The sequence below is a fragment of the Dasypus novemcinctus genome, chromosome 4 (genome assembly GCF_030445035.2).
Source record: "Dasypus novemcinctus isolate mDasNov1 chromosome 4, mDasNov1.1.hap2, whole genome shotgun sequence".
Lineage (NCBI taxonomy): Eukaryota > Metazoa > Chordata > Mammalia > Cingulata > Dasypodidae > Dasypus > Dasypus novemcinctus.
This window is the reverse complement of record NC_080676.1, coordinates 86,587,752-86,610,707: the sequence shown is the minus strand read 5'-3', so window position 1 is coordinate 86,610,707 and position 22,956 is coordinate 86,587,752. Positions and strand designations below refer to the sequence as shown.

The window sequence follows — 22,956 nt, the reverse complement described above, 5'->3', positions numbered from 1 at the left end:
GTCAGTAAGGCGTGACTCAAATTGAGTCCCCACCGCCTTGGTGTGTCTGATATAAACGGACTCAACCTGGACAGACACAGGAAGAGTGATCTCTGTCATTTTCGATCCTTCCATGTGACAGAAAGGAGAAATCTTAAACAGTTGAGGCCCCAAAAAGAGATGAGCCATTTTCCTTGACAGATTACAGCTGAAATCAGGAGAAGTGCAGACTGGCCAACACTGATATAGAAAGCCTGGAAAGAAACAAGCCCTACGCCAGGAGAGGGAGGAAGCTCTAAGAGACAAGCCCTATGCCAACTTGCAGCTGAAATCAGGAAGAAAGCAGAGATCAGCAGCCATCTTGTTTCACTATATGGCAACATACGGGGATCAACAGTAGCTGACTTTGGTAAGAAAGCATCTCTGCTGATATCTTGATTTGGCCTTGGAACTGTAAACTTTTACCCCCAAATAAATCTGCATTATAAAATCCAACAGATTTCTGGTACTTTGCATCAGCACCCCTTTGGCAGACAAATATAACATGTGTTACTAGAAGGAAAGCTAGAAAATGTAACATGGAACTGTATAACATAGTGAAACTCATGTGAAATATGAATATAGGTAATATTGCATATATAAAACTATTTTCACAAATATAATTACAACTAAACTAGAGAGATGGAAACAGAATAGCAGCTATGTACGGCAAGGGTAGCATAGAGAGATTGAGAGGTATGAATTTTTTGGTTTGTATTTTTTAAAATTATTATTACTGGAATAGTGAAAATGCTCTAATAATGACTGAAGTGATGAATGTTCAACTATGTGATTATACTAAATATCATTGCTTGTATACCTTGGGTGGCTTTATGCTTTATTATTATAATATGTATCAATAAAATTGACTGGTAAAAAATGTGTTTGCTTTATAAAACTACTGACCAGTAATAAGAACAATAATTCTTCAGAAAACTTTGTGAAGAAAAAAATGACAGAATTCATTTTCTGAGAATAGTCAGCAGATTTTAGTTTTTGAAAAGTAGACTAGGACAAGTCACAGGAGGCTCTTGATGACAAGTCTCAAATATCTGGTTTCTGAACTGTCTTTAAGGCCCATTTTCCTCAAAGTGTGTAAAACATGTCCCCTGAAAAGGGAACTGCAAAGGATATGGCCTGACATTTCATTGCTTTTCACTTCTGGAGATCTAGTGAATCCATAGTTTGGTTAATATTTCTATAAAATGATAATACCATAAACTCTCATCATCACTTTGCTTTGATGAAATTGGCTATGCCCCCAGTTGGATCATATTACAAACTCCTTTCAACCATCAATAATATAAAATATAACCAGGAACAGGTCCAAGGTAAAGAAAACAAGCACTTTAGAGTCTTAGAACCTGGTTTTTTAATCCATTTCCATTCCTTAACAAGTCTTTTAATCTCTTTAGACCTTGGTTATCTCAACTATTAGGTGAAGATAATGATGTCTAATTCACAAGACTGTTTTGAGAATTAAAAGTAAAATGCTTGGTACAGAGAGGTCACTAAATAAATTACAGGCAAATCACTGGATACAGAAAAACACAAATAAAATATATTTAGTCAGAATGGTTGTTCTGTGAGGTAGATCAGGTATCCATGCTACAAAATCCATTAAGCCTAAATAATTTAGTAATTTTAGCAATATTCTCCAGAGATTTTTTAATGACATTTCCCAAAGGTCAAGCTAGCTTATGAGTATGTGGAATGGCTATATTTAAAGGGGAGATTTATTCAATTCATAAAATGGTATATCTAGTCTTGTACCCCAAATACAGGATGATCAAGACCTTCTACCAAAAAGGATAAGAGTGACATTCAGAATACCAGGTCTTTAAAAGACTATGGAGAAATGAATACAGATTATCAGGAAAACAGGAAATGACCCAATTCAAAGCAACATGGAAAAGAATGGGCTGGTTAGATGAATAAGAAGGAATGAATATTAAATAAACACTTAAGAGTAAGGTAGGCATAAAGAGAAATAGAGAATCCTGTAGTAAAGAAACTGTAGGTAAAAGTGATCAAAACTCTTGTCTCTGAGGTGAGAGGTAAAGGAAGATTCAGGAATGCACATTTGTGGAAGACAGCAGTGAAAGAATAATTCCTAAGAATTGAGGAACACTTAGGAATAAAATCCTAAGTGTTGAGCTCTAAGGTGGTGCTAACTGCAGAAAATACAAATATTGATGGGTTAAATCAGGACTGAGGAAAATATAAAGCCAAATATGGGCAGCTCTGAGGGAAAATAAAATAGGCAGCTTGGGACTCAACTGTCATCACAATTCATTTGTGTTTCACATCCCACTGTTTGTGACATTAACAGAATTTCGAATTTAGCAATGAACTATTTTTGTATTGTGAATCTCTGCAGCCATTTTCCATATGTAGCAACCACTGCAACTAGCAATAATACCCCTTTGATCTTTAAAATGTTTCCAATTAACATTATTCAAATTAGGGATCACCTAAGAATTTCCAAACTAATTCACTTTTTCTACCATTCGAGGTGGGGTGTCTTCCCCACTCTTTATTTGCATTAAAGCGCAAATGACTATTTTAGAAACAAATCCTTGAGTGGTTTGTTAAATTTATTGTCATTTTTCAAAAAATGAAGTTAGTTTCGATTTTTGAATTGTATTTTCATTAAACTAGAATAACTAAATTCTAGTTCAAATACTTTTATGAAGGCATTTAAATGGATAAAATTATAATGTAGAGCTCCTACTGTGTGTTAAGCATTAAGCAAGGCAATTTCAAGTGTTACCATTTTTATTTATATATTAATAGCTTTCATTCACTGAGAGGTTATGCTCACTGTACACAGGGCTTTTATGTGTTATGAGTGTTGTTGTTAATGGATATCATTTATTAGTATCTAGTATGTTCCAAGAACTCTGCTAGGCACTCTGTACAACTACCCTGCAATGAGGATTGTGATGGTTAGGTTTATGTGTCAACTTGGCCAGGTTATGTTGCCCAGTTGTTTGGTCAAGCAAGCTGTGGCCTGATTGTTACTGTGAGGACATTTTGTGGACTTTAAACATCAGTAAATTGATTGCATCTATGGCTGATTATATCTACAATCAGTTGAGGAGATTGCCTCCAACAATGAAAGACATCTCACCTAATCAGTTGAAAGCTTTAAAAAGAGTGATTATTTCAGCAGTCAGAAAAGAGCATTTCTATCTCTACTTTAACCAGTCAGCTTCTCCTGGGGAATTCACTGAAAATCTTCATTGGAGTTCACAGCTTGCAGCCTACCCTGTGGAATTTGGACTTGAGCATCCCCACAGTCACGTGAGACAATTTTATAAATCTCATAATATTTACAGATATCGTCTGTCAGTTCTGTTTCCCTAGAGAACTCCAACTAATACAAGGATATTAACACTCCATTTTCCATCTGAAGATTTAGATTCAATAAGTAGCTTGTCCATGATAATATAGTTTGTAAATGGTAGACATGATAAGCACGTGACTGCAAATACAGAGTCCATGATCTTTTCATAATGTAATAACTGCCTTTCATACTGAGGCAAGCCTACATTTTTTAAAAGTTAACATATTGTGTTGTTAAATCCCACACGACTGCTTTTTCTAATGCCTTATTATTCCATTGTCATCATTCTCTTAAAATTGTTTACACTTTTACAGAACATCCAGATTGCTGCTCACAAGATTTTTCTTAAAAAATATAATTCAATTCAATAAACATACTTTAAACATCTATAACGTGGTATCCACTAGGCTTGGTATGATATGTTCACTATCATGCTAAAACACAGATCTTGAAAATGTAGAATCCTCTCCTTAAGGAAGATGTCCTCTTTAAAATTTTATTTCTAATCATTTTCGTCATTGATGGTATAAAGACAGGAGGCACTATCTAACAAACATTAAGGCTTTGGATTTAATAAAACAAACCTAGTTAATCATAAATTACTGAAACAAAATCTATAACATAAAGGGCATTTAAAGCAGATTTTAGACATAATTTCTACCTAGAAACAAAAAATTAGTCTGCATGGTGTCATTTATCTATTGAACTAAGGCATATTACAATTTTCAGCTATAAAACCCAGATTCTTAATGTGTGTCACAAAGATCGCATCTCTGACCCTTCAGGAGGAAAAGGGGATTGGGTTCTTTTGTTCATAGTGATAAAGGGGTTGCACTGGACAAAACATTTTCAGCAAGTTTTCTTGATAGGAAATAACTGTAATAGTAAGAATTAAAATAACAGTAAACATCATCATAATAATGGTAGCATGTACTAAATACAATGTGCCACATACTGTGATTAGCATTATCTTATTTATTTCCCAAAATATCCTTGAGTAAGGCACTGTTAATAGTCTAATATAAGGCACTGTTAATAGTCTAATATACCAGTATATTAGTTATTTGACACAAAAAGGTCAAATAACTTACCCAGGATCATACAGGTAAATATGCGCAGCCAGGATTTGACTCTGTCATATCTAATTAGGTGGAGTGAAAGGGAGGGGTGGGGTATGGCAGGTGCCGTGAGTGTTTGCCCAGAAAGGAGGCTGCATTTGGGTTGATCTGTCTACATCACCAGGCTTAGGGTCCATTTGTTTTATAAGCCCAAATCTGAAGATAGCTAACAAGAATTAAAGTTAGAATTGCTGCCATTCACACTGCGCTGTAATTAAAATACTCCCTTCTAAGAAGCCAGTGGCTGGCTGGCATAAAGCTTAGAACATAATACATGCTCAAAAAAAAATCTGATTAAATGTTAACAAGAGATAAGTTAGCAGGTGATTTCCTATTTTTTTAAAAACACATTTCATCTTGTCTAAAATTTTTTCACCGTGGGCACACGTTACTTAAGTGAACAGAGAAAAAATAGAACTTTCCTTTGAAAAATATTTTTGTTTTGTTTTTACTATTAGGTTGTTAGTCTCACTTAAAATGTGACTCCCTCTGAGAAGCCTTTCCTACTGCTTTACTCTCTGACTTTTTCTAGGATAGCATTGGATTGGCCCCATATCTTATCCACCTCATAGACCCCGGGGCAACTTAATGCCTAGTAGTCAGTTTAGTGGGGAAAAAATAAACAGAAAACACATGCATGTGCACACACACACAAGAACAAGCAAAGAAATGAATAAGAATAATCTTGTGATTATTATTCACACTTACTATGCTTGCAAGCGGCTTGCTTTCCCTGTTATATTATGTGCAGGTCCCCTTGGAAAGGAGCTTCCCACATGAATTGACTGGACTTTTCCATGGAAAACTTAATAAATGCATCAAGGAATATATATTATATATATACACACACACATTATGAACTAGTATGACGATAATGAGAAGTAACAGGGAATACAGGAGGCAATGTCTCAAAAATGAAATTACTTTTTATGTTTATCTTATTTCACAATTTAATATATTATATATTAATATGATTCCTTTCTACCCAACTAAATATAAGCTTCATGAAAGTAGGAATTTACTTTTTTCGCCACTGTATCCCTAGTATCTGGAAGTGAACATGGCAATAAATACATGTTGAAAAGAAGGAAAGAAAAGGAAAAAATGATATAGAACCTCCCCAAAATGGTTCCAGGAAAACATGAATCACAAATTAAGTTGCAAGCTCTTATCCTATTCCTCAGAGCAGCTGCCCAATTCCTTCATTTGCGATTCTTCCCTTCTAGCCCATTAATGCCCAACTTTTGGCACTGCTAGGACTTGTGGAGCAAAGAGCCCTAGGTGAGAGCAGCCCTTGAGCTCCTCCATATTGTGTAACCTGCCAGTTAGAGAGCCTGCCACTATTATGGCTCTAGCATCTCTTGGAGGCCAACTGAACCAACAGAGAGCAAGAGAAAGTAACACAGTATTCCTCATAATGTCTAGTGCACTCAGTCACACATTTCTCTCCACCTCTCAAGAAGGATCCCAGCAGCAAAATGCTGAAAAGTGATGGGAGAGATGGAATTCAAAGGTCCCCAGGATATGTCCTATCTTAACCTTGGGAGATATAGTCTCCTGCTATAGGGAGGAAAGGGGAGAATCCAACAAGGGTTTCTTTTTCTTTCTCTTTTACTTTTTTAAATATAGTTTTTTAAAAAAGATACTTGGATTACATAAATGTTACATAAAAAATATAGAGGATTCCCATATGTCCCCCTCCTAACCCCTCCCACATTTTCCCACATTAACATCCTTCATTAGTGTGGTACATTCGTTATAATTGTTGAACACATTTTGGAGCATTGCCACTAAGCATGGATTATAGTTTACATTCTCTCCTGCACAATTTTGTAAGTTATGACAAGATATATAATGGCTTGTTTCTGTCATTGCAATGTCATTCAGGACAATTCCCAAGACCCGAAAATGTCCCCATATTACATCTGTTTTTCCCTCTCCCTCCTCTCAGAACCTCCAATGGCCACTGCCTCCACATTAACGTTAAAAGTTCTTCCATTGCTAGAATCACAAGTCTATAGTAGAATACCAGTAGGTCTACTCTAGTCTATCATTCATTCCCCAATCCTGAGGATTCTAGGATGGTGATGCCCACTCCATCTCTAATTGAGAGGGGGCTTAGATCCCATGGGACATATAGATGAAGCTTTCTTGCTTGCATTTGCAGACACTCTCTGTTCCTTGGGATGGTCATTGTCCATTATCATCTCCTCAACAATGGTTTCTTATGTTTTGAAGCTCCCAAATTGTAGCAGGGTTCTACTATATGGACTTGCTATCAACAAATATATAATGATACTGATTTAACATAATGTGATACCTTGTTTTACTCAAAGAGAAGACTGTGAGGCAATTTATACTTCTTTTCTTTTAATAAATTATCCCATACTAGGGCCTCTTCAGATGAGGGACTGGCTCTCTCTCTTATTCCATTTTGTATCTCTAGTACCCAGATGATTTAGTACAGAGTAGCTCATAATAAATGATGGGTAAAATTAAAAAAAAAATTTTTTTTGAAAATGGGGACTGGGACTTAAAGGGTTAAAACAAACTCAGGGTGTTTTCTAAGCTAGATCTTTCCAGTTTTATTAGAAGGCAATCATCAAATTATTGAACATGCATTTGTGTTTTGGTTATTCTTAGTATAATACTGCTTCACCAACTCTGGTATGGAAATCCTTCCATTTTATGCTCATATATTAGACATTTTAAAGTCAGAATCTTGAAACAATAGTTTTCAAGATTTAGTGTGCATATGCTAACCTGGTTAGTTTCCTAAACTGCAGATCCCTGGGTTCCATCCTCAACTGCTGATTCAGTAATCCTAAAATAGAGATTAGGAATCTGTACTTTACAAGGATGCTGAGTGATTCTGATATAGGTGGTTCATAACTACTTACTATGCATTGGGCTATAGGTTAATGTGAAAAGAAATCTGTTTATGCTTCACCTTTTCAATATAGAGAGAAGACTAGCCTCATGAAATGTGACTTAACTATCAAAATTATCTGTGAAAAGATTAGGCAGCTTGCTAAGACTTTTGAAAATACACCAAGGAAGAATGCAGGGGCAAAAAAACCATTAAATTTCAATCATGAAGGGCTCTTATAAAAGTTCAAAAAGATTGACAGTCTGCTTAAAGTAAAAGTGGGAGATGAATCATAGTAGCATAGCAATGGTTTATGCTAATTCGGGGAAATAATGTTGATTCAAAGGAAGGTTTACTTGATAAATGTGTTTTAATGGTTATAAAAGTGGATGCTTATGAGCTAGTATTTACTGTAATCCATCTATTTATAGATAGATATATACATACATACATAAGAAATAATTTTTAGAAATTTCCCTTTAACTCAATTTTCCATAGGATCTTGGTCTTGCCAATATCATTGCACTAACCATTCATTTTTTATTTTCAAAATTTAACCCCTGGGATTGAAAAGAGGCTACTGTAGCCTACTCCTCTATACATGTCCCAAGAAAGGTATTGCTTCTTGTTGATCTGATTTTTGGTCTCTGCAGCCTATCATTGTGAGTTGTCTTGGCATTGTGTTCTCTAAAAACACAAGTCTGTCATTTTTCAAGAGCACTTCTATATTGAATATTAATTATAATACTATTGAAAGTTATTTTATTATACTTATAGACATGAATTACATATCTTGTCAGGGTTACCTCTTTGACTTGGCTGCAAAAATAGTTTAAAGGCAAATGTCTAGTACTTAACTGAATGTATTTTTTGTGCTGACCTCACTCCGGACTATAATTTTATATCCATAATCTTTTTGTTGTTTTATTGTATTTTATTTACACTTTTACCTACTTATACTGCATGTATTTTACTGTATTATCTGTTTGTCAGCTACTTTAATTTCCTTATTGGAATAAGGTAGGAGAAATAAACAAAACAAATGGACATAGACAGCCTATGTCAACTATAGACACCCTAAATCAACTATAAACACCCTAAATCAACTGTAAAAACTAACTTCCATGAGATATTTTCTAGTCTTTGGGATAAATTGAATCATTTGATTATTAGCAAGATTGCAATTAAAATACCACCATGAGAAAATCCACATGAAATCAGACATAGGTATTTTCAGCACCAGATCATTATTGCTGACATCCTTCAGACCTGAAAGTCACCTGTAGGTGGTTTTAAAATTTTTATGTTCAGTCTTCAGAGTGTGCAAAAAATGTCCTAGTTTTAGACATCAAACTAAAATGTACAATTCTGAAAATATTTTTCTTTTAAAAAGTATTTTATATGTACATCTGCTATAAATAAATAGATATAGATATAGATATATAGATTACTTAGAGACTCATTAAACCAAACACTTCAGTCCTCTCCTTCCATTATTATTTTTTAAATTAAATAACTTGCATTAAGGGATCTTATTGAGCAAAAAAGAGTATGTCTTCTCAACTCCGAAAGCTTGTATTTCAGGCTGAGTTTGGTCTATTTTCTGCTGACCCAGCCAATCTCATTAAGACTCTAATAAAACTCAGGAAAGTTAGAAGAACTATAAATTGGGCATTGGACATCTTAACAATGAACTGCATCTTCATGTGTCCTCATATCAAGGGCTCTGGGCTGAAATATTATTATGTTGGAACCTTAATATAATTCTTATTCTTGTATTAATTTCAGATTTCATGTCCTTCCAGATATCAAAGAATACAGTACCAACCAAGGAATAATGCCAAGTTGTGCTTATTTTTAATTTTTTTCCCAGCATGGGAAACCAATAGCTGATTCATACTTTCATTACGTCACAGTTAGATTACAGAAGTGCTCTTTAGTCTGGCCTCCTCATGTCTCTTGCAATTCATTTGTAGATAGTCCAGAAGTTAGCAGCTGGACTTCATTTTTGTTCCAGGAGTCACCATTTTATAATATTCCTCCAATTCACTGTGAGTTTCACTGATGACAAGTTAATCCGAAATTCCAAAAGGTATTTAGTTTCAGTGGGTTAAATCACAGAGAAAGGATAATCATTAACTTGCCATGGGTTCATGTAACTAAACTACACTTTGCCATTCATTTCCCAAATATCAAAAGGGTGTAACCATACTATTCTCCCACAGAACACTAATTAAATACTTACCAAAAGCAAGTGGTTGCAAAACATTTTTAAAATTCAGAGTGTTGTATTTTTATTTTAATTTTGCACAGAACTCTGGTTCAATGTTGAGCTTTTCCAATTCCTCATAATTCTGTGGTATTCATAATAAAATAGGCAGATGGTTTAGTCTCTGAACATATGCTTTAAATGCCCCCTTTGCAATTACAAAATAATGGACCAAATTGTGCCCTTAAAAAGTCACAAGAAACTTTAAGGAGGCTGCTTCTTGGAATCTGAGGATACAATGTAACCTAGGGGAAATTAAACCCTTAAAAAGATATATTTTCTAAACTTTCTTATGAGTTCCATTTCCATACAATTAGACAAATGACTTTTTTAATAAAGAAATATCATAACCAGCACAATATTGCATAATTCAAAGAACAGATTAGAAAGCAAAATAAAACTTATATTTATTTATATTTTAAAGTTCTGGTTTTCTAAAACCTTATGAGAGCCATCTGATTTAATTTCTCTGTGATTGCCAGATTTTCTATTTATATTATTATTTCTATCATTATTACTATCATGTAGATGCTTTATTGTTAGAGCACTTTGCAATTATTAATTAGTTAATTTAGTTTAAATTATGTTTATGTCTTTGTTTTAAATCCATGCTATTCATCATTACAACCCTAAAATGCTATTTCGACAGCCAATTATTATAATTTCAAAATCAGTTTGTTGTTGATGAAAGCACATTTTCCAAGTTTTCATAGAATATGCAATTCATCTTCAGTGTCTATATTTTTCTAGGTAGTGCTGTTCAGATAATCTATTTGTACTTATAAGAGTTATCTGTTTCTTAATATCTACATTTTACACATAGAATGAACTTTTATTCCCTCATTTATCATATTTCTATGTATTTAAATTTGATTTTGAAAGAGGCTGTAAACTAATCTCTCCTATCTTACGATGTACACAAAACTCAGTAATCTGATGAACATTACTGATAGAAAGACTACACAATTGACAATAAGGACATTTTGGTTATTATAAAAGTCCAAAGTTAAGTAACCATTCCAAAACTATAATGTTCCCTTAAAAATTCTGAACAAGGAATAGCTTGGTGCTAAAATAGTGTTTACTTTAAAAACTAAATGCAATAGTTGTACCCAAATGTGTTTGGAACACTGTTAAGATGGTTCATAATTAACAATGTTGAGACTAACTAAAGTTCTGAAATCAAATGACAGTTTTATACATGTATCCACAAATATCCGAGCAAAGTTTATAATGATTATCTATGCAAAACATTAACATATTCTCCTGCTGATAAAGACATAAAAGTAACTCTGAGAAAATCCTCCCTCGTTCTTCACTTCTCTAACTTTCACAATAAATGCAGCACTGTAACTATAATTCTTAGTCAACTTAGAAATACGCCGAATAAACAAGTTTCAAATATTCTAATAAACAATACATTGGTAAAAAACAAAAAACAAAAAACACCGGATTAAAAATTATGCTTCTCCTTCTCTTTTCTTTGCTTTCCCTTGTTCTTTCACTCTCCACGCACACACAATCACACTTACCTGCACCAGGCTGAAACATCAGTCTATGTATTTTTTTTGAAATATACTCTGTACCGATGCATTTTTCTGTGTTTCGTCTTAACCCTCGGGAATGTTAAGAATTTAGGAAGAGCGCCACAGCTTAAGAGAGCAATTATTTGCCAGTAAATACTCAATTTGCTTGTCCTGTGATTTTTCTTCTAACTTGCATATGCAATAATCCGTGCCTGACTGCGTCACGAGCACAAAAAGTCTTTTCTCCAAAGGAGAACACTTTCGCCAATCAACCTTCAGTCACACCAGGGCACAGCTCGTCAGGGTGATTTGTTAGCTTTAATTAATAATTCCTCATGCTTGCCATTTAAGCAAATAACGCAGTGAGACTGGAACGCTAGATGGCTATGATTTGGGCTGATAAAAACTATAGTAGAAAGGGGATGGGTAGGGGTGGGGAGATTCAGATGCCATTTATAAACACTCTAATCATGATCTTTCAGTTTACAATATAGAGGACATCTCAGCTGAATGACCATGTTCTGTCCACCAATTTGTATTCAGATGGGAGCCATATGTTCCTCCTCTTTATCTGTTAGGGCCTCCCTGGTGCCAACACAGTCATTAGGCAGACAACATTTACAAAAGAGGTCTCTAGCCTCTGGATTGCAAAAGTTTACTGCAGGGTGAAGTTGAGAAATCAGACATAGATGGCCCTTCTCAGTGTGTCTGTGTAACAGTATAGAAACACAGACCTGCTGTGTGATACTGGGCATTTCCTTTAGTCTTTTTTGTTTGTTTATTTTTAATCTCATACTTCATCTTCAAAACGGTTAATAACAATGGCTGATTTGTTCATATATCCCACAAATATTGAATCCGAGCTACATGTCAAACACTCTATTAAATTCAAGAATTTTTATAAAGTAAAACTTTTCCAGTTAACTGCACAATATATGGCATGTATTTTTTTAAAAATATAAAGACAAGGTACTTGAATAAAGCTACCAAATAGGTAGTGATTGAATAAGAACAAGGATTTACTGTACTTTACGTGTGATAAAACCAAGTAATCTGTAATTGACAACACACTTGAGTCCACTAGACAAAAGTGATGCTCAGAGTAAAAATAAAAAACACAAACAGATAAAAAAAAATGCTTCCCCAAGATTAGAAAATTTTCCTCTATGTGACCACAGCACTCTGAAGCATATGAAGCTGTTTATAAGGAATATCAAAAGATTCACAAGCAATTGAGGAATATGCAAAAACATAAGACTTTTTATTCATGTCCCTGATCTAATATATATGTGATTGCAAGTTCCTTAATTTATCAGACACACATTTACGAGGAGCATACACTATCCCAGGAACTGAAGAATACTGTGTATCCAGAGATAAATAAGAATCCTGTCTTTTAGAAACTCACAATTTAGTCAGTAGACTCTAACAGGGAAATTATACACCTAAACAAAAACTATAAAACAATGTAGCAAGAGCAATGGTAAAAATATGCCATTGATTGTACAATTTAGATACATTATATGGTTTATGAACAAAAACAATAAGAGGGTGGGTTGGCGAAAACACACCACATGTAAGAATTGGACTGTTGTTAGTAGTAATACTTTGACAATGCTCTTTCATAATTTGTTACAAATGTTTCACAACAATGCAAGGTATTGGTGGTGGTGGGGGGGATGTATGGGAGCCTTGAATGATGTTAAGCATGGTTGTTCTGTAAGTTCACAACTTTTACTCTGTACTTATTGTTTAGGTATGTTCATGTATGAGTGATAAATGCCAATAAATTATTTTTAAAATGGAAGAAAAAAAAAAGGGCAAGTGGCAGGGATCCTAGAAGTGATGCATGTTTCTAAAGGTAGTTTCTAAAGGTGGTAGAAAGAACATGAACATTCTGAGTAGAGGCAAATCTTTGAATCCTTTCGAAAACCCATACTGGAATCAGATTACTAGTTCTAGGAACCATGGGATTTAATACATAAAAAATCATTTGGGATCCCTAACAGTAAATATCTCAAGATTTAAAAATACATTTCTAGGAAAAAAGTTCCGAAACCTATAATGTCTTGATATTATCCAAAAAGTATGCAGCATCTCAAGAACTGGCACAAAGAGTGACAATATATGTCTTTCTCACTTTTAATGTGTATCAGTTGTCTTCAGCAAATAGGAAGCATGCATAACACATGATGACTTTTTGTGTTTTCCAGCCCATTTATCTTCCTTTACTATGTGCATATTTGTATAGCTTCTGTTTTCATTGTACCACAAGATAAATCATATCTGCAAGACTGTTAAAGGAAAGGGAAAATATTTAGTGGTTACATGTACACCTAAAGTCAGAGAGCACACACTATACAATATTAAAGAGTGTGACTGTTAAGGGAAGAGAAGAAATGATCCCCACCTCCCCACCCAGTGAAAAAACTCTTTCTGAGTCACAAAATGCTCCTGGAAACTGCAGAGAGTTCTTAGTGACATTGGAAATTTTTGTTTTATTAAATTCAATGGTGTGAGGAAGCAAATAGTCTACTGCATTGACCACAGATCAGCAATACCTAGCCAATTTGAAAATTTGACACTTCATTAATCCATTCAATACATATTTATTGAGCTCCTACTCTGTATTGAACATATACCTGGTACATTCATATACAATAATAGTTATAATTTATTGTGCTTAGTACATGGTAGGAATTGATCTAAGGACTTTACATGTATTATCTCCTTTACCCTTACAATGACACTATTAGGAAGACAATATTATTATCCTCATTTAATAGATGAGGATTTATTATACAAGTGGTGAAGCTGGATATGTATTATGGAGAGTCAAAACAATAAAATAAAAAAATTATTGCCACTAGTACCCACCAAAAATCAGTTTCATTACTTTGTAGTTACATAATCACACATAATGCTTATACTATTAATTTTAATCTAGGAAAATTAAGGTGTTTTTGAAGTTAGAGAATTAAGCTACACTCCTATATTTAATGAGAAGCATATCTCACAAAATAAGACTTCAAACCTTGAATAAAAGGGGGAAATGGTAAAGACAAATGAGCCTATATGGCTAAGAGTATCTTCAAAAAAGAGTCAGGAGGTCATCAGAGGGGTTGTGCTTACACATGCCTCACCAGGATCCCAGAGACAGCCAAAGCAGATATAACCCCAGGTACTTGTACTCCTGAAGGCTACAGAGACACACAGGTTCTACGGTCATGGCAGAGGGCTCTGGAGTTCAGTGCCTTGTCAGTGGGCCTTAATTTGGAATTGGTGTTCCTGAGTGAGATGGAATTGGACTCAGATGTGACCTTTCTACCCATGCCTCTTCCATCACCTTTACTGAATCTGTGGTTGGTGCTGATGTTGGTATATACCCAGGAGACTTGAATCTCTGGACTGGCCATGTGTCTGCTGGGCCCTGAGCCTCAGCAGAGTTCTAACTCCTATTCTCCGGTTCAATGGACTTACTACCCAGGACAGCTAACAGGGAGGTGAAGTTGGTCAACCATCACACCAGGGAACCAAGAGTGCCTACAGCTCCAAGCAGGAGAACTGCATCCATCAACCATGTGGATCCAAGCCCCCTCTCAATATAGAGGTGGAGTGGACATCACCAACCCAGGGTCCACAGGATGTAGGAATAAATTATGGATTAGAGTGGACTTACTTTTCTTCTACTATAGAACTATTGTGACTAGTTTTTTTTTTTTTAAAGATTTATTTATTTATTTAATTCCCCCCCTCCCTCCCCGGTTGTCTGTTCTCTTTGTCTATTTGCTGCGTCTTGTTTCTTTGTCCGCTTCCGTTGTGTTCAGCAGCATGGGAAGTATGGGCGGCGCCATTATTAGGCAGGCTGCACTTTCTTTCATGCTGGGCGGCTCTCCTTACAGGCGCACTCCTTGCGTGTGGGTCTCTCCTACGAGGCGGACACCCCTGCGTGGCAGGACACTCCTTGCGCATATCAGCACTGTGCATGGGCCAGCTACACACGGGTCAAGGAGGCCCGGGGTTTGAACCGTGGACCTCCCATGTGGTAGACGGACACCCTAACCACTGGGCCAAGTCTGTTTCCCTACTGTGACTAGTAATGGAAGAAACTGTAGCATTGATATGGAGAAAGTGGCCAAGGTAGTTGCTGAGGACAGGGAGAGGGAAGAAGAGATGTGATATGGGGGCATTTTTGGGACTTGGAGTTGCCCTAAATGATATTGCAGGGACAGATGCTGGACATTATATATCCTGCTATAACACACTGAATGTACTGGGGGAGAGTGTAAACTACAATGTAAACTATAATCCATGTGGTGCAGCAGTGTTCTAAAATGTATTCACTAAATGTAATGAATGTGCCACAATGATGAAAGAGGTTGTTGATGTGGGGGGAGTGGGGGTGTGTGTGTGGAGTATGTGGGAACCTTTTATTTATTTTTATTTATTTATTTAAGTTCCCTCTTCTTCCCCACACCCCCAGTTGTCTGTGTCCACTCGCTGTGTATTCTTCTGTGTTCGCTTGTATTTTGTCAGTGGCACCAGGAATCTGTGCCTCTTTTGTTGTTTGTTGTTGCATCATCTTGCTGCATCAGCTCTCCGTGTATGTGGCACCTCTTCTGGGCAGGCTGCACTTTTTTTGCATGGGGCGGCTTTCCATACGGAGCACACTCCTTGCTCGTGGGGCTCCCCTACACAGGGGACACCTTGCACGCATCAGCACTGTGCATGGGCCAGCTCACCACAGGGTCAGGAGGCCCTGGGTTTGAACCCTGGACCTCCCATGTGGTAGGAGGACGCTCTATCTGTTGAGCCAAATCTGCTTCCCTTTTTATATTTTTTAATGTAACATTTTTCATGATGGATGTATCTTGAAAAAAATACAATTAAAAAAAGAAAGAAAAGACTTCAAAATACTGTTATATTGTGTCAACAGGATAGCAGACTGCAGTAGTAGACAAATCAATAGCTATCTTGAATTGGACATGCTTTTAGATAATAAAAACTAGCACCACAGAAGAGCATGATATGCCATCTCCCTTTCCTTTAATTAATACTGTATAGACACTTAGAAGGTAATTCAGAATTTACTTCTATAGAAGCAGAATGAGAAGATAGTTTAAATGGAGGAGAGGAGGATTTTGAATTGGGAAGATCTGGGTTTGAATCCTAATTTAGCCACTTCCTAGCTGTATGTCCTGGGTCAAATTAATTAGGTTCTCTGAGACTCAATGTCTTTATCTCTAAAATGGGGATAATGTATGTAGGATGCATAGTATAGAAACTAGCATCAATAGCTGCACAATATATGGCATTGAAGTATTCAGAGTTAAACCACATCAAACACAAATAAGATGTACTATTTCTGGGGTAATGATGCATATATTATCTAAGCCTGCCTTAGACAATAAATGTTAAAAAAGTCTTAGCTATTGCAAATTAGACTTGGGGGTCGGGTAGATTTTCCTTTCAGGATGTTAATAACACAATCGAAATGGTTGTGTTTTAGAAAACAGAGCTGACAGACAACATAGAGATAGATGACACAGGAATTTACCAGTTAACAATAGAACAAATTCTTACTTTTCCAAGTGATTAATACAGTTTCACATTTTATTTAAATGGAGATGGAAAAGCTAGTCTGGGACTCCTGGGAGAAGTCACCAGTCAGTATAATCATATATTCTCCTCAGATAATCATATGCTGGCAACTTTACTGTTAACAACCAACATTTCTCCAACTCCAGACAGTCTGATGCCCTCTCCACATATTTCCTTCTCTCTTGACTTTGACTAAGTCCAGCAATTTCAAGTTCTTGACCTAAACTATGGAGCAAATACTAGCAGAGCAGAACATTTAGGGTGATAAAGCTGGTTTTAGGTGAAATGAATTATTTCCTCATAGAAAACTCATTGGAGGGGCTTCAAGAAGGCTCTTTTCATTTACTTGCATGTGTATTTAAAGTTTCTTCTTTGGGGATTCCTTTAGGATAAGGGACTACCTGGACCCAATCATCATTGGTGCTTATTCCACGGCCTCTGGCTGAGATCAGGTTTGCATGGGGAAAGCAACAGATGAGAGAGTAAGCATAGGGACTGCCCAATATACATCAACCTGAATGGAATCTCCTGAGCAGCCAGTACTTTCTAGAATCTGTTTATTTCTCCACTGGAATTATAATTGGGAAAAATTAAAAGTATGGAGATCTGCTTCATGTAATCTTTCTCTGGGATGCCTGAATTGATAACATCTTAGTAAACTTTGGCCTGGTTGGATCCCTGCTAACTTATTTAACTGCCTGAGTCCCCAGCCTTATATAGGGAAATATCATCTTTAGATTAAAAATGGTGACAAACAGAAGCTATTTCAGAGACATTTCAAAGTAGATGCTACTTTTTATAACTCTCTTCCAAATAAATTTCGCATAATATACCTTGCAATTTCCAAACTTATTTATATATTTATAAAGAGCTAGCATTTAAATAGTTTACTAAGTGGTCCCTAGATAATTAAGGACAAGAAAGGTGATTTAATTCCAGTTTCAATTTTTGATTTCTGTCTAAACAAGTATTTTAGAATTCCAATATCTAATATAGTTAAATGATGATCAATATATTTAGCTGTACTATGTTGAAGGTTAAAAACCTTAGGCTTGCAGGTGAAGCTCAGTGGTTGAGCACCTGCTCCCCATGCACAAGGTCCTGGGTTCAATGCCTGCTACCAACAACAAAATCAACAAAAACCTAAAAACTTTAGACTTTCTTCAGAATTTTGTGAGGTATTGCTTTTTTTAGTGACTCTTCAACCTTCACATATGTGAAAATTGGGATTTCCTGAAAGAGAAGAAATGTTTCTCGTCAGAAAACTAGTAGTAGCTAGTTCACAGAGTAAAGTCCAAGATCTTTTAGCTTCCCTGTGATTTTGCTATGTGATTTGTTGCAAGTCCTTTAATAGTCTCCTTAATCTTAGTTTTCTGTCTTCTTATTTATGATACCTAAATGATAAAATCAATGGCAATGTGAACCAAGGATTTTAGATCATTTAATAGAACATATGCTCAAGCCCTACATCCCACACTATCAGAATGAAAACCAAAGTTGATAAAATAACATTAACACCTTTGTTTTAATTTACTGGGCTGGGAAAATGCAATATATTGCAAGAAGAAATGGATTGGCTTTTATAATGGCGATTTACTAGCTTACAACTTAGAGTTCTGAGGCCATGAAAATGTCCAAATCAAGGCATCATTAGGTGATGCTTTTTCCCCAAAGACTGGCTGCCAGTGATCCTGGACTCCTCTGTCACATGGGAAGGTACACGGTGGCATCTGCTAGTCTCTCCCTTCTCTTCTGGGTTTCCTTGCTTTCAGCTTCTGGCTTCTGTGACTTTTTTTCTTTTGCTCTCTATCTGAATTTCAGTCTCTTATACAGGACTTCAGTAAGAAGAGTAAGACCACCCTGGGGCAGGCCTTACTGAAGTAACCTAATCCAAAGGCCCTACTTATAATAGGTTTACACCTACAGGAATGGGTTAGCTTTAAGAACATGATTTTCTGGGTTCCATATAGCTTCAAACCATCACAACCTTGTACAACCTCAAGTAATATATTTAGCACCCACTTCACTTTTTCATCTATAAAATGGGTATAATCACGTTTATTTTTTTCACCAAATAGTATGTTGGAATGAATATAGGTTATTGCAAAATCTATTTAAACTTTTCAATGAGAATATCATACAGTATAAAAATATATTTACAATATATTTGCCACTGAAGTTGATTTTCAAATAAATACTGAAAAATTAATTTTAAAATATCAGGGCACAAGATGAATTAAATGTTTCTAAGCATATACAGATACTTATGAAGGAAGATTATTATAAAGCAGGGAGATGCTAGGAGCAATACTACCCTTTATTTGTGTGTCTGGCTGTATTTTTTTTTTCTTTTCTCTTTTATTCCCCTTCCCCTACCCCTCTGGCTGTATTTTTAAGGTGGATTCAAGACCCCAGGAATGAGAAGACAGAATCAGGGGAAATGGTTTTTTGCAGACTGTTGAATGATATATTAAGTAAAATGTATTCCCTAATGATTGGCAGAAATGTTCTACATGTGCTCTTAAACCAGAACTGTTCAAGCAGCTTTCCATACTTGTCAGAGCCATGTTCCTGGAGAGTCCTCTCACCACCCTCCCCGCACCTCTCATATTTTGCCCTACACTGCCAGGTGGAAGTAATGATCAGAGGGAGGGGCAAAGCAAATAGAGGCACTCATTGTTACAGGAACCACTTTAAGGATCAAAGAGCTAATATGACAATGGCTGCCAAAATCAGAACCATGATGGGTTGATAAACACAGCTCATCAGTTTGGTGCCCTGAGAATCATATGGGCCACTGTTGGAAGGTCAGCTCTTAGGGGAGTAGGATGAGGAGCCTAGGAGGAATACCTGCTAAAAACTCACTATCCACATTTCTTTACCACAACCAGCATATGATTTAAACTCATTTCTGTGCTAGTATTGTGTTTATTGAATGATCTCAGTCTGATGAACGCTATACAAATCACACAAAAGCATAGTTCTGATCTATGAGGGGTTCAAACCTTAGGGAATTTTAAGGAGAATTCTTTTTTTTCCTCCTTTAATGGCTAAAATCTTGATCAACTAGTAGATAAGCATGGCGGTTTGAAGCTTTATATATCCCCAGAAAAACCTGTTCTTAAATTTAGTTCATTCCTCTAGGAGTGGACCCATTGTAAGTGGCAACTTTTGCCAAGGTGACTTAAGTAAAGTGTGACCCACCTCTTCCAGGATGTGTCTTAATTCTCTCACTGGAGTCCTTAAGAAATGGAATGAATGGGGGTCGAGGGGTGGGGCGGGGAGAGAGGAGAGAGAGAGTAAGCAAGTCACAGAAGCAAGAAGCTGATATCAATGGAACCTGGAAGAGCAGGGAGAGACCAGTAGATGCCACCATGTGCCCTGCATGTGGAAGAGAAGCCAAGGATTACCAGCAGCCAGTCTCTTTGGGAAGAAAGCATCGCTTTAATGACACCTTTATTTGGACATTTTCCTGGTCTCAATCATAAGCAAATAAATCCCCAAGGTTTAGGCCATCCCAATCCATGATATTGCGTTAAGCAGCCTAGGAAACTAAAACAACAAGATAATTTAAGTTCTAATATTTTATCAGATGTTTCTTTAGTCTTCACATAAGTTATGAGAAAATAATACATTAGTACTTCAAATATCTAGCATTCTCATATTTACTTACAGGCCTATCTCAATTTAATATAGTCAAGAACCTAGAAGAAAGTGGGACAGTATTAGAGATGTCATAAAGTGCACACTATTACCCAAATGCATCTTTACTTATCAGGGTGACTTCAACTTGAAACCAATTTACTATTCCTTAATACACAGTAACATTGTTATACGGATCCACCATTCATTTAAAGGTGGGACACTTCCAGAAGAGAGCACAATAATAAATGTAAGAAATGACCATTGAGTATCTAAGAATGAAGGAGGAGTCACAGGGGATTGGTGCAGCGTCCAAGACTGAGAATCAAGTACAGCTTGCAAACATGCCGGTAACCGACTTCTGCAGAAATCAATGTAATAGAGTTATATTCAAAAACTATGTTCATAATGATGATCAGGAATCATTATGTCAAGACTAAATTATGTTCAGAACACTTTGCTTATAAGAGGTTGAAAAATTCGAGATTACGAGATTCTTTTCAGAAAAGGTGCCATTAATATGCTTGGATATATTAAAAAACATTTCGTGTTTGAGTTGTATCCATATGATTCTTTCAGATGGAGTATACAGTTTTTAATCTTTTCTAAATCATGAGATGTTACCAACTTTACTAAGAGACACAAAATGACATGTGCTCTATAGAACACATCAAAGGAAAAGCCCGCACTCTCTAAGAAGTATCTTGACTAGCAAAGCAGATAAATATGAATTTAAAATAGACTTAAATACATTATCACCTAGTGAAGGTGGGTAGTTTACCAAGAAAAGTTATTGGTAGAGAAGAGGGTATCTACCTAGAAGAGACCTGTAGTCCCCAATGGGACTTGGGTCTAGATTAAAATTAAAAGGCATTCATTCAGATGAGAAATTGTAGACTATTCCAAGTATGCTGGCTATTAGGGAAAATTAAGAGGACTACAGCAAAGCAAGAATAAGAGAAGGGAAAGATGGAAACAACAGGGGAGGGATTATGAGAGAGGCTAGCTGGTGTTGAGAGTAAGGTCAATCTGAAATGGACAAAGGAAAATGTTAGAAAGTTCTGCAAACAGGTAAGAAATATAAAAGATAGCAGCATTTCTATATTCTGAACAAGAAAAGAGTTAAACTGTAATGCAAGAATTAAGCTCTCTTTAAAACTGGTGCTCTGAATGCTTTTGTGTGAAATAAAAAGACTGTACCTGTTTTTTCTCTAAAGGATTCAACAGAGGAATGGAAACAATTTTTTAAAAGTGTAAGCTAAGTAGTTACAGCAGGTGGGTCAAGGAAGAAATATTTCATGGAACAGGAAGCTAACTTTATACAATGTGTTCCCTGGAGATTTTTTTTTTAAAGGGGGAACAAAATAGCCCTATAAAGCTTGTTTGTTGTGTGAAAGAGCTTTAAAATTCTACACTTCCTAATTGTCCTTAACATTTTATTCAATCAAATATCAAGTTAATCTGGGGAAAGAAAAACCAACTTGACTTTTAGACAGCAAAATCAATCCAGCTGGAAAATTCAGATGCTATAAGAATAGGGCAGAGGAAAAACTCTGCTTAACAACATTTTCAACTGCCCACAGAAATCCACAGAGTCACCTTTTTCTTCTTTTCTCAAAGTTGTTCTCTCTAAAGAAAATTAGCAATGGTACAAAGGTATTCTTGAATGAAATGAAAAAGTGAAGAGAGCAATTCTGACATTATGGTAATAGGATATTTTGATCAAGATGATCAAAGCTGTAATCTGGGTTCTTTTCCTGTTCTTTACATAAGCTGGAGATTGTTCTGTCCACTTCTATAAAATTACCCAGTTATGCCTCTAAATAGCTTGTCTTATTTTTAATAAATAGTAATGAAGAGATATCAGATTTAGAAAACACCTCATATCCTATCACTTCACAGAAAAAAATTATGATAACAATTGACCTAACATACATAAAGGTTGATTTATGTTGAACATATTCTTTACTTATTTACAATGTCTGTTTCATATGAGTTTGTTTTAGAGGTTGTTTCATTTCACTCCTGTATTAAACTTGATTTAGAAATAGCTATGTGTGGGTAATGTTCATCAGCAGGCTAATGTTTAACATCAGCTAAGGAGAAACAGTAATGCTTAAGTAATAAGATGAAAGAATTATAGTTTAATCTCATCTGTTTTCTGCGATAAACACTTTGCAAGTCAAGTTAATAATTTGCTTTCTTTTTGAGAAATTTTGACTTAGATGATGGTATTTATGTTGGGAGCCAAAATGCTGAGAAAGAAGGTAAGGGATATTTTTTTATATGGGTATTACCTTTACTTTCTACTGATATCTAATTGATTTCTTATATGGAAATGACTTCTGCAGAATAGGGGAAGATGCTCTCAAAACTGGGATGGAGTAATATGTAGAAAGTCATCATCAATAGGAAGGGACATGAGAAGAGAAAGAGGAAAAGGATATGACACAGCTTTAAATATATATACATTCACACACACACACACACACACACACACACACACACACACATATGGTTCTTAAACAAAATAGTGTTGAAGAGAGGTAATTGAAAAGAAAATT

At 35.8% G+C, this 22,956-nt stretch overlaps 1 protein-coding gene across 43 annotated transcripts in view; it reads right to left on the bottom strand.

Annotated features, from left to right (window-relative positions):
• The window catches only part of ZBTB20 (zinc finger and BTB domain containing 20), a 900,898-nt gene that overhangs the window by 444,443 nt on the left and 433,499 nt on the right, over positions 1-22,956 (bottom strand). Inside the window, exon 1 of one of the 43 annotated variants that reach the window (XM_023583829.3) lies at positions 11,156-11,500. The exons of 40 other annotated variants lie outside the window; for them this stretch is intronic. The gene's annotated coding sequence lies outside the window, so the exon portion shown is untranslated. Of the gene's footprint in view, positions 1-11,155; positions 11,501-22,956 lie in introns of those variants that run through there. 2 more of the 43 variants (XM_071214807.1, XM_071214806.1) reach the window with 2 other exon arrangements.